Source organism: Pecten maximus, unplaced genomic scaffold, assembly GCF_902652985.1.
Source record: "Pecten maximus unplaced genomic scaffold, xPecMax1.1, whole genome shotgun sequence".
Lineage (NCBI taxonomy): Eukaryota > Metazoa > Mollusca > Bivalvia > Pectinida > Pectinidae > Pecten > Pecten maximus.
The window spans coordinates 1-13,296 of NW_022979836.1; the positions used below are offsets into that span (position 1 = coordinate 1).

The window sequence follows — 13,296 nt, forward strand, 5'->3', positions numbered from 1 at the left end:
CTTAGAAAACACTTTTGAAAAGGCAGCACTGTATGAAATTTAAGCCTGATTGGTAAGGGAAAACTCGAGTTATCACATGGAAACAAATTTTCGATTTATAGTAACAGTGACCTTGACTTTTGAACATGAAAAACATTTCCAAGCAACCAGTTTTGATAAGGAAGCACTGTATGAAGTTTGAGTTTGATTGGCCCAAGGGAACTCAAGTTATCGCACGGAAACCGTTGTGCAGACGCTGACACCGACATACAGTAGTGATACCTATATGTCCGCTTTTTCAGGTGACACAAAAAACATAATGGCTTAAAAAGTGCAGAATTTCATATTTCTCTCTCTCAAAAAATGGAGAGAAAAAAGCTAGGGTTGGCAGGTTTCAAACAGGGTGGGTCGGGAAACAGTAAACACTGTTTTTTTTGCCTAATATGAATATGGCCCTTGATATTTCAACCAGCATACATGTTTACCGAATCTCATTTCATTTTATACCCAATTCTCAAGTTAACTTTACATACCATAAATGTCTCCCATTGTGTTTGTAATAGAATGTGTAACATCTGGAATATTTTGCGTTTTTTTGTCGCCTTGCATATTTCTTCTCTCTTGCAACTGCTTCTTCTTCATCAATAGTTTCACCAACATACTCTAGCAGAAAATCACCCATCTTGAATTCTTTTGTAGCAAAAACACCATATCCTGTTAAAGTTAAGGCAATAAAAATACTGTAAATATCGTCTCATTACTGAACATAATGTAAAGTTTAAAAAACACAACAAAAACACCGATTTAAAAAAAAAAAATAAAGCTGGTTCATTTTGAAAAATCAGGGTTTTGTTAGGATATTTTTAGCATATCAGTGGCTTTCATTTGGCCAAAAAAACTTGATTTGTTTTATTGCATTTTATCCTGTAAATTCAACAAGTCTGGATCACTTGTAATTGTCCACCTAGCCCGAGTTCCTCTTGCCCTGATCATGATTATGATGTCTGTTGTAGTCCATAAACGTACCACAATATGAAAATGTGGAATTCTCCCAACACCATTAGGTGTCACTAAGATTTTGGTGCAATAGAATAAAATCTGGCAGGATTTAACACCTACCTAACATTTATGGATAAATGAGACATTTTTATGCACCTTATCAGAGCACTATGGAACGAAAAGAAAAAAAACCCCATCTATTTCTATGTAATCCACTGGTTATATATAAAATGCAAAATTAAATTAATAGGTTTTGGAAAATAATATGCTTAGTTTTCATGATTTAAATGATATTTGGTCTTTTTGGTCCATTGCATTCTGAATCAGGTGGTTAGTATAGTTGCACCGTCACATATAAAATCCAAAATACTGCTGTTCGCTCTTTTACCACTTGATAATTGACAGACAATTTTTAAAACTTACCTTTGACAGGGTTAATATAAATTATCTTAAAGCCCTCTTGATCCTCTTGCCTTTCTATCCATATTTTTGCAAGCTGTGTTGGAGCTATTCTGGTATTTCTCTTTTGGATAACTGGATAGCAATTCAATAACAGGCTAGCAGTTCTTTAATTTACATCTTTTATCAATGCATTTATCAATAATTTGTACATTTTATTAAAGAGATTATAATTAAATCTTAAAAGTTTATCATCATTGAAATACAATCACATTTCACTATCTCCAACTTTGATATCTTTCAGTGCTAAACTTGAAGTAGAAATTTGGTTATCACAGTAAAATTTTGATATAAAACATGTAGTAACATGATTGAATACTCGGGATATATCTCAAAGGTTTTGTTTCATGTCACTCAGGGCCCGATGACTTTTGAGATAATGAGAATCAACTCCAGCAGTACTAGTACTCACCTAAGTGCTCTTCTTTTCATTTCTTTCTTGAACTCATGATCTACATGTAATGGTGCTTTTTTTCCTAAAAGATATTTTCCTATGATCAATACATATGAAATGATGAATGGACTTATTAATTACCATATTCAGAACACTCTTTGGAATTTTTTATCAACGAAAACCCTACCCCGTATGCTAACTAGGACTACAGCGATAATTTGTATACAACAAATGTAGTTTCCCCTGTCCAGGTGCTGACATATATGTCGGGCTTTCTGATTGGTCAATTATTTTGGTATTTTCTAATCATTGATTTGATTGGTCAAATCAGCAAAAGTGATATTTGTCACTAGTGAAAAATATCACTTTTATAGAATGAATATTTTTTGATATTTCACTGGTAAAAATGTAATAAAATACATTATTATGTATATTCCTACTTGGACTTCCTGTCAAATAATTGAAAAATGATATCCTAATTTCATACCTGCTAATAACTTCAATATGACATATGTAGTCATAATGTTTTTAATGCGGCAACAAGAACTTGACATCAAAATGGTTTTGAAAGCAAAATGCTTTGCTGGATTGTAATTCTTTCTCATCAAAGTATATTATTGCATTGAAAATAAACACATTGGTGTCCATCACATCCATGGAAAAATCATTACAAAATGAAATTGCTTGACTGAATTCCATGTCACAAACAAACAAAGCTATTCCAACTGGAAGTTCCCCAACTGTAACAGCATCCATTGCTTGATAATTGGTTCAATGTTGAGATCAGTCCTTATGCAACATGAATACAGCTTGGCATTCTCTAAATTAATACACAGACTATATCTAAGTGCACTTAAAGGAGGAATATATAGTTCTGAAATTATCAAAGCAGAAAATGAAATAGATCCTTTTATGATGCAATATAAATTAATTTATTTAATAAACAGTTGTATTTGTATTTGAAAAATGCAAACATGTAAACAAATGTTTCAAAAGCTGAATGACACATGCATGCAAGGGCTAGGCAATAGGCACATGTATTTATATAATCTAAAGCTATGTAAAATGTCTCCCCATAAAATCTGTTTCTCAAAAATATTGGTATAAACTTCTCGCACATTTATTTCTCTTTTCTTCGTTAGGATTACAGTCTATACTGTACATGTACCAATGAAAATAAGCAAACACTAGAATCTATGCCTACTATAACTCTATTACTGTTAAATCTGCCAACACAGCATTTTTAATCCAGGATTCTAAACAGACAAAAAGTAACATTTATGTGGATGTTTTATATATGCGTTTTACCTTCGAATCGTCCCTCCCCATAAACTTCAAATACTTTTATCCGTTTAATATAACAGGAACTCTCTAGGCTACAGTAGCCTACCTAAATTTTCTCATACTTTAGCTAGCCTAGACCAAGTTCTCCTTGATAAAACATGGGGTTTACTGCCACAGCTCCCAACTTTAGTTATTCACGAAAGTGTGTTTCTAGGTTCTATACCTCTGTATTATCTTCTTCGATCTTCGTATGAAAGATGAAATGGCGTCTTTCCTTGAATTCAAACACCTCGTGTGCGATATTTTCCTCTCGCAAAGCACACTTTGCAATGCGAAAATCTAAACAGTCTTCAAACTTCACAAGAGTGCCATTATCATATTCCTTATATGCTAGATGTTCAACCAAGCTTTGTATTATTTCGATGCCTCTATCGTTGAACACAATTATCATCCCTATCACGAGAACCATACTGCACAAAAAGTCTCACCTTATTCTAGATCTGTGGCTGTTCTCTTGAGGTCCCTCTTCCTCTCCCCATAAAATGTCGGTAGGTGATTTTCGTTAACCACTACAGCGGGTTAACCAGCAAATCCGGTATGCATATTCATGAGGAAGATAATGATTGACGTACAATGTTGTTTATAATGTTAAAGGCAAAATGACCGATTATCTTTGTTACAAATGTGTGTTTGCAGTCAAAAAATGGACAAATCTTGTGGTTTGCATAACGGGAAATACCTGCGCGACCTATATTCTGTGCGATCCGTCCTACACGGTCCTACTAATTACAGCCCGGTGCTGCCCGGTACTGCCCGGCACCGCCCGGTACTGCCCGGTGCTGCCCGGTACTGCCCGGGGAATATATATTGACCGCCCGGGCTTTTATTTATATCCAAACACTATTTAACCTATTATATATGGATAGATGGTAGCTTAATCAATAATATGGCAAAAAATGGTGAAAATATATTAATATTTGACAGAGTTATAGCTATGTGAAATTAGCGATCTCGCAACCTAGCGCTCGGGATGAGCCATAATCTTGTTATTTGCATTTATACGTCCGCCCGGGCTTTTATTTTTATCCAGACACAATTAAAGCTATAATATATGGATAGATAATAGCTTTATCAATAATATGGTAAAAAATTATGAAAAAATATCAATATTTCACAAAGTTATAGCTACGACCTCGCAACCTAGCGCCCGGGATGAGCCATAATCTTGTTATTTGCAATTATACGACCGCCCGGGCTTTTATTTATATCAAGACACTATCAAAACTATGATATATGGATAGATGGTAGCTTAATCAATAATATGGTAAAAAATTGTGAAAATATATCAATATTTGACAGAGTTATACTTATGTGAAATTAGCGATCTCGTAACCTAGCGCTCGGGATGAACCATAATCTTGTTATTTGCATTTATACGCCCGCCCGGGCTTTTATTTATATCCAGACACAATTAAAACTTTAATATATGAATAGATAATAGCTTTATCAATAATATGGTAAAAAATTGTGAAAAAATATCAATATTCCACAGAGTTATAGCTACGATCTCGCAACCTAGCGCTCGGAATGAGCCGTAATGTTGTTATTTGCATTTATACGACCGCCCGGGCTTTTATTTATATCCAAACACAATTAAAACTATAATATATGGATAGATAGTAGCTTTATCAATAATATGGTAAAAAAATTGTGAAAAAATATTAATATTTCACAGAGTTATAGCTGCGATCTCGCAACCTAGCGCTCGGGATGAGCCATAATCTTGTTATTTGCAATTATACGACCGCCCGGGCTTTTATTTTTCTCCAGACAATATTAAAACTATGACATACGGATTGATTATAGCTGTATTAAGTATATGGTGAAAAATGGTGAAAATATGTCAACATTTCACAGAGCTATGGCGATCCCGCAACCTAGCGCTCGGGATGAGCCTAAATCTTGTTATTTGCAATTATACGACCGACCGGGGTTTTATTCATATCCAGACACTATCAAAACTATAATATACGGATAGATAGTAGCTTTATCAATAATATGGTACAAAATGGTGAAAAAATATCAATATTTGGCAGAGCTATGGCTACGTGAAATTAGCGATCTCGCAACCTAGCGCTCGGTATGAGCAACAATCTTGTTATTTGCAATTATACGGCCGCCCGGGCTTTTATTTTTATTCATACATTATCAAAACTATTGCATATGGATAGATAGAAGTTTAATCCATAAATATGATCAAAAGTGGTGAAAATACAATATTTGACGGAGTTATGGCTACGATCTCTCACTATTAAAACGACCGGGACCAGTTATTCACTTGTGGGCATTTATTTTCACTCATATATCATTAAAACTATAATATTCGAAGATGTGTTGAAACAATGGTGAAAAATATGAAGTATTGACAAAGTTATGGCAAAACGAAATTATCGAAATTGATATGAAATGTAATCATGTTATCTATAAATATAAAATCTTTCCAGTTTAATACAAAGGTTTTTATCATTTGCAGGAAGTTTATGGTAATTTTATGTTGTTATTTTTCGAGCGATGTCGATATATGAAGTCGGCTATATCCCCGAAAAAACCTGCCCGTTAAGACTTATTATATGTGTTGTGGACCGCCCGGGGGACACTTATTCACCAAAGGGAATCACCGGTTTACCTACCCATACGTATAGATATTAAAATGGTAACAACGTAATTTATATTGGGCAGCATAGCCTTTATTCAAACACTCATAGCTCAAAAACTATATGGCTCATATCCACGTAAATCGGGCATCGACGCGTGCAGAAAACATCACTTTCAAAATTAAATATACATGTATACCTTTAGTTCCTGAGATCACGCATACAGAAATAATCAAACATAGAACCACGAAAAACAGGTTCAAAAATCTTGATATAGATAAGCACGACTATGACTTGACACAAACGACATACGGAATTAGTGGTTAATAAATATGCAATATATTATCAAGGATTACAAAAATACACCATGGGTTAGGAGTTCGTTCCGAAATTTTGTGATCGGAAGCACTCCACTAAAATGATTAATCGTATAGATTATACTGATTAACATAATCACCAGTAAGAAATTGATCGCGATAAAACAATTACTAATAGAGCTGTGATAGATCGCTAAAACTCTTCATCAAAGGCGTTATAACTTGTACTAGCGAAGGCGAATTAAGGCTATCTTTTCACATTTCCACTTTCTTTTCAACTGATGTGTAAATGTTAGGGACGTTAGTCAACAATCATCAAGTATTGTTGTCCAGCTCTAGCCACGAGGAGGCCTCCCTTAATGTAGAGCCATGACAGATTTCGCACCATTACTTTCATTTCAATTGTAGGGGTTTGTTTAATCATTATTATTATTATTACGAAGAATTCCATATCCGAAATATCTACAATTTAACTCTCATCATAAAGATCAAATCGTTTAAAATGACATGGTTGCGAAGTCTGTCTGTCTGTCTGTCTGTCTGTCTGTCTGTCCGTCTGTCTGTCTTATTGTCTGTCTGTCTGTCTATCTATCTATCTATCTATCTATCTATCTATCTGTCTGTCTGTCTGTCTGTCTGTCTGTCTGTCTGTCTGTCTGTCTGTCTGTCTGTCTGTCTGTCTGTCTGTCTGTCTGTCTGTCTGTCTGTCTGTCTTATTGTCTGTCTGTCTTATTGTCTTATTGTCTGTCTGTCTTATTGTCTGTCTGTCTTATTGTCTTATTGTCTGTCTGTCTTATTGTCTGTCTTATTGTCTGTCTTATTGTCTGTCTGTCTGTCTGTCTGTCTGTCTGTCTGTTTATATACATGTACATGTCTCTCTGCCAGTTCGTCCATTCTTCCTTAAAATAAAACGTGTGTTGATTAGTAATATAATTGCACAATCCTCAAAATATATGTATATCAAATCAAACCTGTTGAATATAGCATCCATGATATAGCGACCTTGACAACATTACACAACTTACTGCTTTGAACATTGATTCTGAAAGATTGTTGGGTTTTAAAATTGTTGGATTTGAAAGGTTTCAGAGTGCTTTTAAGTTCTTTATTTAACCAAAATCCCTAAGGCGTATAGGCATGACAGATAATATCTCAACATTGAACATTTACACAAAACAGTTTACATGACAGTGTTGTTACATGCATCGAAATTGGTCTAATATTACGCATAACATTACATATTATAATAATAGCATACGAACAAAATAACATTAGTGATACAAATATTGCTTATTAGTAGTTTGAATATTTACATGTGTTGGTATAAATATTTGCCTAAATTTGACAATTTTCTGACATTATTCACAGCCAAAAGTTGTATTAATCAAATGACAGTAATGACTTTTAGTGGTTGGATGCAGCGAGTAGACAACTCGGACCTTGACGGCAGGACGCAACTGCTTTGCACATTAATTCCCGAACATAAATGGTCGGTATGATGTTTAGTGTATGGATGCAGCGAGTAGACATCTCGGACCTTGACGGCAGGACGCAACTGCTTTGCACATTAATTCCTGAACATAAATGGTCGGTATGATGTTTAGTGTATGGATGCAGCGAGTAGACAACTCGGACCTTGACGGCAGGACGCAACTGCTTTGCACATTAATTCCTGAACATAAATGGTCGGTATGATGTTTAGTGTATGGATGCAGCGAGTAGACAACTCGGACCTTGACGGCAGGACGCAACTGCTTTGCACATTAATTCCCGAACATAAATTGTCGGTATGATGTTTAGTGTATGGATGCAGCGAGTAGACAACTCGGACCTAGACGGCAGGACGCAACTGCTTTGCACATTAATTTCCGAACATAAATGGTCGGTATGATGTTTAGTGTATGGATGCAGCGAGTAGACAACTCGGACCTTGACGGCAGGACGCAACTGCTTTGCACATTAATTCCTGAACATAAATGGTCGGTATGATGTTTAGTGTATGGATGCAGCGAGTAGACAACTCGGACCTAGACGGCAGGACGCAACTGCTTTGCACATTAATTCCTGAACATAAATGGTCGGTATGATGTTTAGTGTATGGATGCAGCGAGTAGACAACTCGGACCTTGACGGCAGGACGCAACTGCTATGCACATTAATTCCTGAACAACTGCTTTGCAAGTTAATCTTTGAAACCTGTGAATTTTATGAAAAGTACGGAGAAGATTAAGAGATAGTGAATAAAGACAATGGTGAAAACAATGGGGAAATAGAAAGAAAAGATTGCTACATAGATATCAATGGCAATGCCATGTGTTAATCATGTGCCACAGGACAAGAAGAGAATAGGTAGGTGGATAGGTAGGTAGCGAGTATACAACGCCGACCTTGAAGACAGGACACATGCACATTCCTTGCTCAAATATCATTGTTTCATACTATTTGGCAAATGTCACCGTCTTTGCTGTTTTCACTCGTTTCCGTTGACCTGGCTTCTTCGCAGTGAGTGGGGTTCTCGGAATGGTAAGTTTTCCATCTGTGGAGGTAACCGTCTTAGGTTTAGCAGGAACACCCTGAAGAAGCTTCCTCAAAAGTGTGTTTCTCTGCTCTGGAGTCTTATCTTCCCAGCATTGTTGAGATACACGTAGATGTTTCATCCAAGGAGCCAGCTCGTAGTTTCCTTGTCCGTGTAGGGCTCGTTTTATCTCTGCGTATTGGAATTTGACGATCTTGTGGAGTCTGTCAATCAAATCGGGTATTTTCAATGTTTTCCAATTTGTTGTAAGCTTCAGAAGATGGTTCATCGATTCGCACGCGTTGTTCTTCCAATCTAGTGAGATGTTTTTGTTGCTATGGTGTGGAAGGAACACATGATTTCGGATAGTTGCACTTAAATTCCTAAAATATTCCACGAAAGCTGGCAGGCTCTCTTCAAATTCGTCCAGCATCTCTATAACCCGAAGATCAAAATCTGTTTCGTCTGTTGCATGGAGAAGTCCGCGATTACCAAATATCTTCTCTGTGATTTCGCGCTGCTGTTTGTTGTTGACTCCAATCTTGCCTGTAAGTTGTCTCTTTACATTTTCCTCAAGGTGTCTTGTACAGAGAACATGGTCAGATGCAGGGAAAATATTACGAACAGCTTTTAATATGGCCTTTTCCTCGTCCGATCCAATGACTAGAGAATCGCCACTTATCTCTGTTCCGTTGACTTCGGTGTCCAGTAATGATTTGACGTGGGCGAAAAACTTAAAATATGATAGGAAGGACCCGTTCCAATGTAGATAAACTGGACCAAGCATGATTGGGTATGTCTGAGTTGATGAGCGAATAACATTCGTGTTTCTATATACCAAAATAGTCACATAACACGCAGAAAGGTTGAATGTTCTATCAATACCAAGTACACTCTGGTGCAATGATTTCGTTGTGCACATGTTTCGGATGTCGTCAATTTGCTGAGGCATATAAAGAATAATTTCCGGTGCCTGTCCTTTCGAATGATTAATCTGCTGCACAAAAGGATGATGATGAAGCTGGTTGATGATAGAAAGGACGTCGTCTGCTGTGTTTCTACGGTTATCCGATGGTTTTCTGTTGTCGCGTTCCTGTTGGAATTTCAAATTCTGGACCTGCTTCAGATCGCGCGGGACATTTTCTGTGTCGTCCAAAACCATTCCCTGATACACCTCTCGTGATGTCTGTGTCTTGATATTGTCGCGGACGGTATTCTTCATCTTTTCCGTTGATCTTGTATACTCCCTCTCCGCTATCTTAGAGTTCCCGTGGTGCGAAACGTTTTCGGGCGCCTTTCCAATATATTCGACCAAATATGCATGTCCTGATTCTATCCAGGAAACTCGTTTTCTGTAGTCTTCTGACCTTTTCAGCTTCGTGTAGTATCTTCTAAGTTGGATCAACTCCGGTTCCGATGGTTGTGGATTGAGAAATTCTCGGGTTTGGATCGCAGTATGAAAAATTGTCCATCTTTCTTCTCAGTGTAAACGAGTTTCCCGTCTTTTTGCAAATAATAGTGTCTTTTCGCTGATCCTTGCTTCCATACGCCACAGTCGTCGGTGAAGTATGCTTTCTTACCTGTATTTCGACGTTGGTTATTATCTTCATTGTCCATGACAAAGAATACGTCTTCTTTCTTTCCTCTGGGTATATCTTCTAGATGTGAGGTGGAGTTTTTCAGGAGGTCAACAACATCTTCGACATCAAGGAAACGCCCATGTTTAAGTTTTCCACTTGTTTGGTGCTGTCGGAAGTGTCCATTATCCATTTTCGGCTTGATCTTCCTGTTGAATACTGGCGATGTCGATATGTCAGGAATGGATTGCAAGGAGTCGTCGTCTCTAACATTTTGATAGGCATCTTTTCTTTTCGGTAATTCGAACGACGATGAATTATTTTGATCTGTTGTCGTGTCGTCTTCAAATGTTGAGAAAGGCCTCCAAATTTTCGGTTTCTTGCATGAGGTCGGTTTAAGCTGACTAACGCCATGCTGTCTGTTAAGTTTCCTTCCTTCACTAGAATTACATGTTGCGGTATCCCTGTCAGGTTTCTCCGATGATATAGGCTCGCGATTCACGTGGTGGTCGGTCCAAAAATGGGAAAGGGTGTGTTTTGGTCCTAAACTTGGTGTCTTGCTCACATGCGGTAATGACTTCGGGGTTGATGTACGTAGGGGTCCGCGGCGTACTTGGGGTGGTGAATGTCCTGTTAAAAAGCTCGTGTCCGGCGTTTTATCTTCCCTTGAGGTATCCGTTGTCGGAATTTGCGGACTTCGTTTCGTGGATTGGTTGAGTGTGCATGTTTGCTTAGCTTCTGCTGAGGACGTTGATTTTGTGATATCTGTCTGTCTATTCTCTAAACTTCCCATACTTACCTCCTGGAGAAACAGCTTCGGCATATGTCATCTTCTTAGGGGTGGCTAGTTTGGGTAGCGAATCATCCAAGACGACCTCCTCTGTTGCACGAAAAAAAGGCATCAAGGGAACAAAATGGTCTGGTGTCCAGGTCTTTCTGCTAATTGGGCGGTTTATTGATGTCCACATTATCAGTATCGGTTGTTTCTTGCAGCTGGTCGTACCGATTGGATAGAAGGTCTGATTCATGATTTCTACACAGATGTCTGATAATCCATTGACGGGAGGATAAACGGATCGGATCGGTCTATCCAGAACGTTAGCTGCCGACTGAAATGTCCATAAACATGCGTATCCCGCGTTGACCGCAGCGCTTAAACAGGCAGCGTCATAATCAGGAGAAACTAGCTTGATTTGAGTATTGGCTGAAGCTCTATTGTTGTCACGTTTCCTGCTGACCAGGTCGATGGTAATTCTGACTCTGAATTCTTTTGATAAAGCGTTGTTTCCTATCAGGCGTTGCGAAAGCGCGTGGTAAAAGCAATTACCATCCATCCTTGTTGCCGCTGGATAATGGTCATTTCCAAGCCCATGATCTTGAAGAATCTTAGATGCAATTCTGTCTCTGTGTTGATGTGTGTCTACGTCACATTCTGGTTCTGGTACAGGAGTATCTCCGATAAGTATTGACTCCAACATAACTGCACTCACCAGTTTACCATATCCTTGCTCTGCTGCTTTGCTCAAACGGTTAAGACTAGCATTAAAATCAAACGGTCCGTTTGGGCGCGAACATTTTCTACATACGTAATCGGCCGATATGTCTGCTAACCGGGTCATACTTACCTGCGACAAACCTTGGCAGTTTCCATGAAACCATGACTTACACATTCCACAAAGGACTGAGTTCAAGTGGCACTTCCTCTTGCATGTTCCGCAGGGCCAACGAGGCAGATCATCGTCAAATCTAAGGCAAACAAATAATTATAACAATTATAAAAAGCCGGATTTTCTAAATCGCCGTAACTCAAACAATTTTACAGATATTTTCATAATTCTTTTTGATTTCACTTCCTTGACCTATACACTACATGTTCTGTCCACCGGTGGGGATATTTAACCACGCATGAAAGCCCGGGCGGTAAGATGCACGGCCGGGCGGTAGCCAAATACCAATTATAACAATTATAAAAAGCCGGATTTTCTAAATCGCCGTAACTCAAACAATTTTACAGATATTTTCATAATTCTTTTTGATTTCACTTCCTTGACCTATACACTACATGTTCTGTCCATCGGTGGGGATATTTAACCACGCATGAAAGCCCGGGCGGTAAGATGCACGGCCGGGCGGTAGCCAAATACCAATTATAACAATTATAAAAAGCCCGGGCGGTCGTATAATTACAAATAACAAGATTATGGCTAGCTAGGTTGCGAGATCGTAGCCATAACTCTGTGAAATATTGATATTTTTTCACAATTTTTCACCATTTTATTGATAAAGATATTATCTATCCATATATTATAGTTTTAATTGTGTTTGGATATAAATAAAAGCCCGGGCGGTCGTATAATTGCAAATAACAAGATTATGGCTCATCCCGAGCGCTAGGTTGCGTGATCGCTAATTTCACGTAGCCATAGCTTTGTCAAATATTGATATATTTTTATCATTTTTGGCCATATTATTGATAAAGCTAACACCTATCCGTATATTATAGTTTTAATAGTGTCTGGTTACAAATAAAAGCCCGGGCGGTCGTATAATTGCAAATAACAAGATTATGGCTCATCCCGAGCGCTAGGTTGCGAGATCGTAGCTATTACTCTGTGAAATATTGATATTTTTTCACAATGTTTTACCACATTATTGATAAAGCTACTATCTATCCATATATTATAGTTTTAATATTGTCTGGAGAAAAATTAAAGCCCGGGCGGTCGTATAATTGCAAATAACAAGATTATGGCTCATCCCGAGCGTTAGGTTGCGAGATCGCTAATTTCACGTAGCCATAGCTCTGTCAAATATTGATATATTTTCACCACATTTTGCCATATTATTGATTAAGCTACCATTTATCCATATATAATAGTTTAAATAGTGTTTGGATATAAATAAAAGCCCGGGCGGTCAATATATATTCCCCGGGCAGTACCGGGCAGCACCGGGCAGTACCGGGCGGTCCCGGGCAGTACCGGGCAGTGCCGGGCTGTACCGGGCTGTAATTAGTATGACCCGTCCTACAGTATATGGGATAGACGACTTACAGGATTGGGCAGAATCGGGCAGGATCGGATCGTTTCTTACAACTGTTTTTTTTTTTTTATCACAT

General features: G+C 37.9%; 1 long non-coding RNA gene across 1 annotated transcript; it reads right to left on the reverse strand.

Annotated features, from left to right (window-relative positions):
• Window positions 1–518: 518 nt before the first annotated feature.
• Window positions 519–3,881, reverse strand: LOC117319238. Its single transcript, XR_004530636.1, has 4 exons — window positions 3,604–3,881; window positions 1,850–1,913; window positions 1,402–1,512; window positions 519–693 (listed from the first exon to the last, which is right to left on the reverse strand). It is a non-coding gene; the product is annotated as an uncharacterized LOC117319238 (long non-coding RNA).
• Between the last annotated feature and the right edge of the window lie 9,415 nt (window positions 3,882–13,296).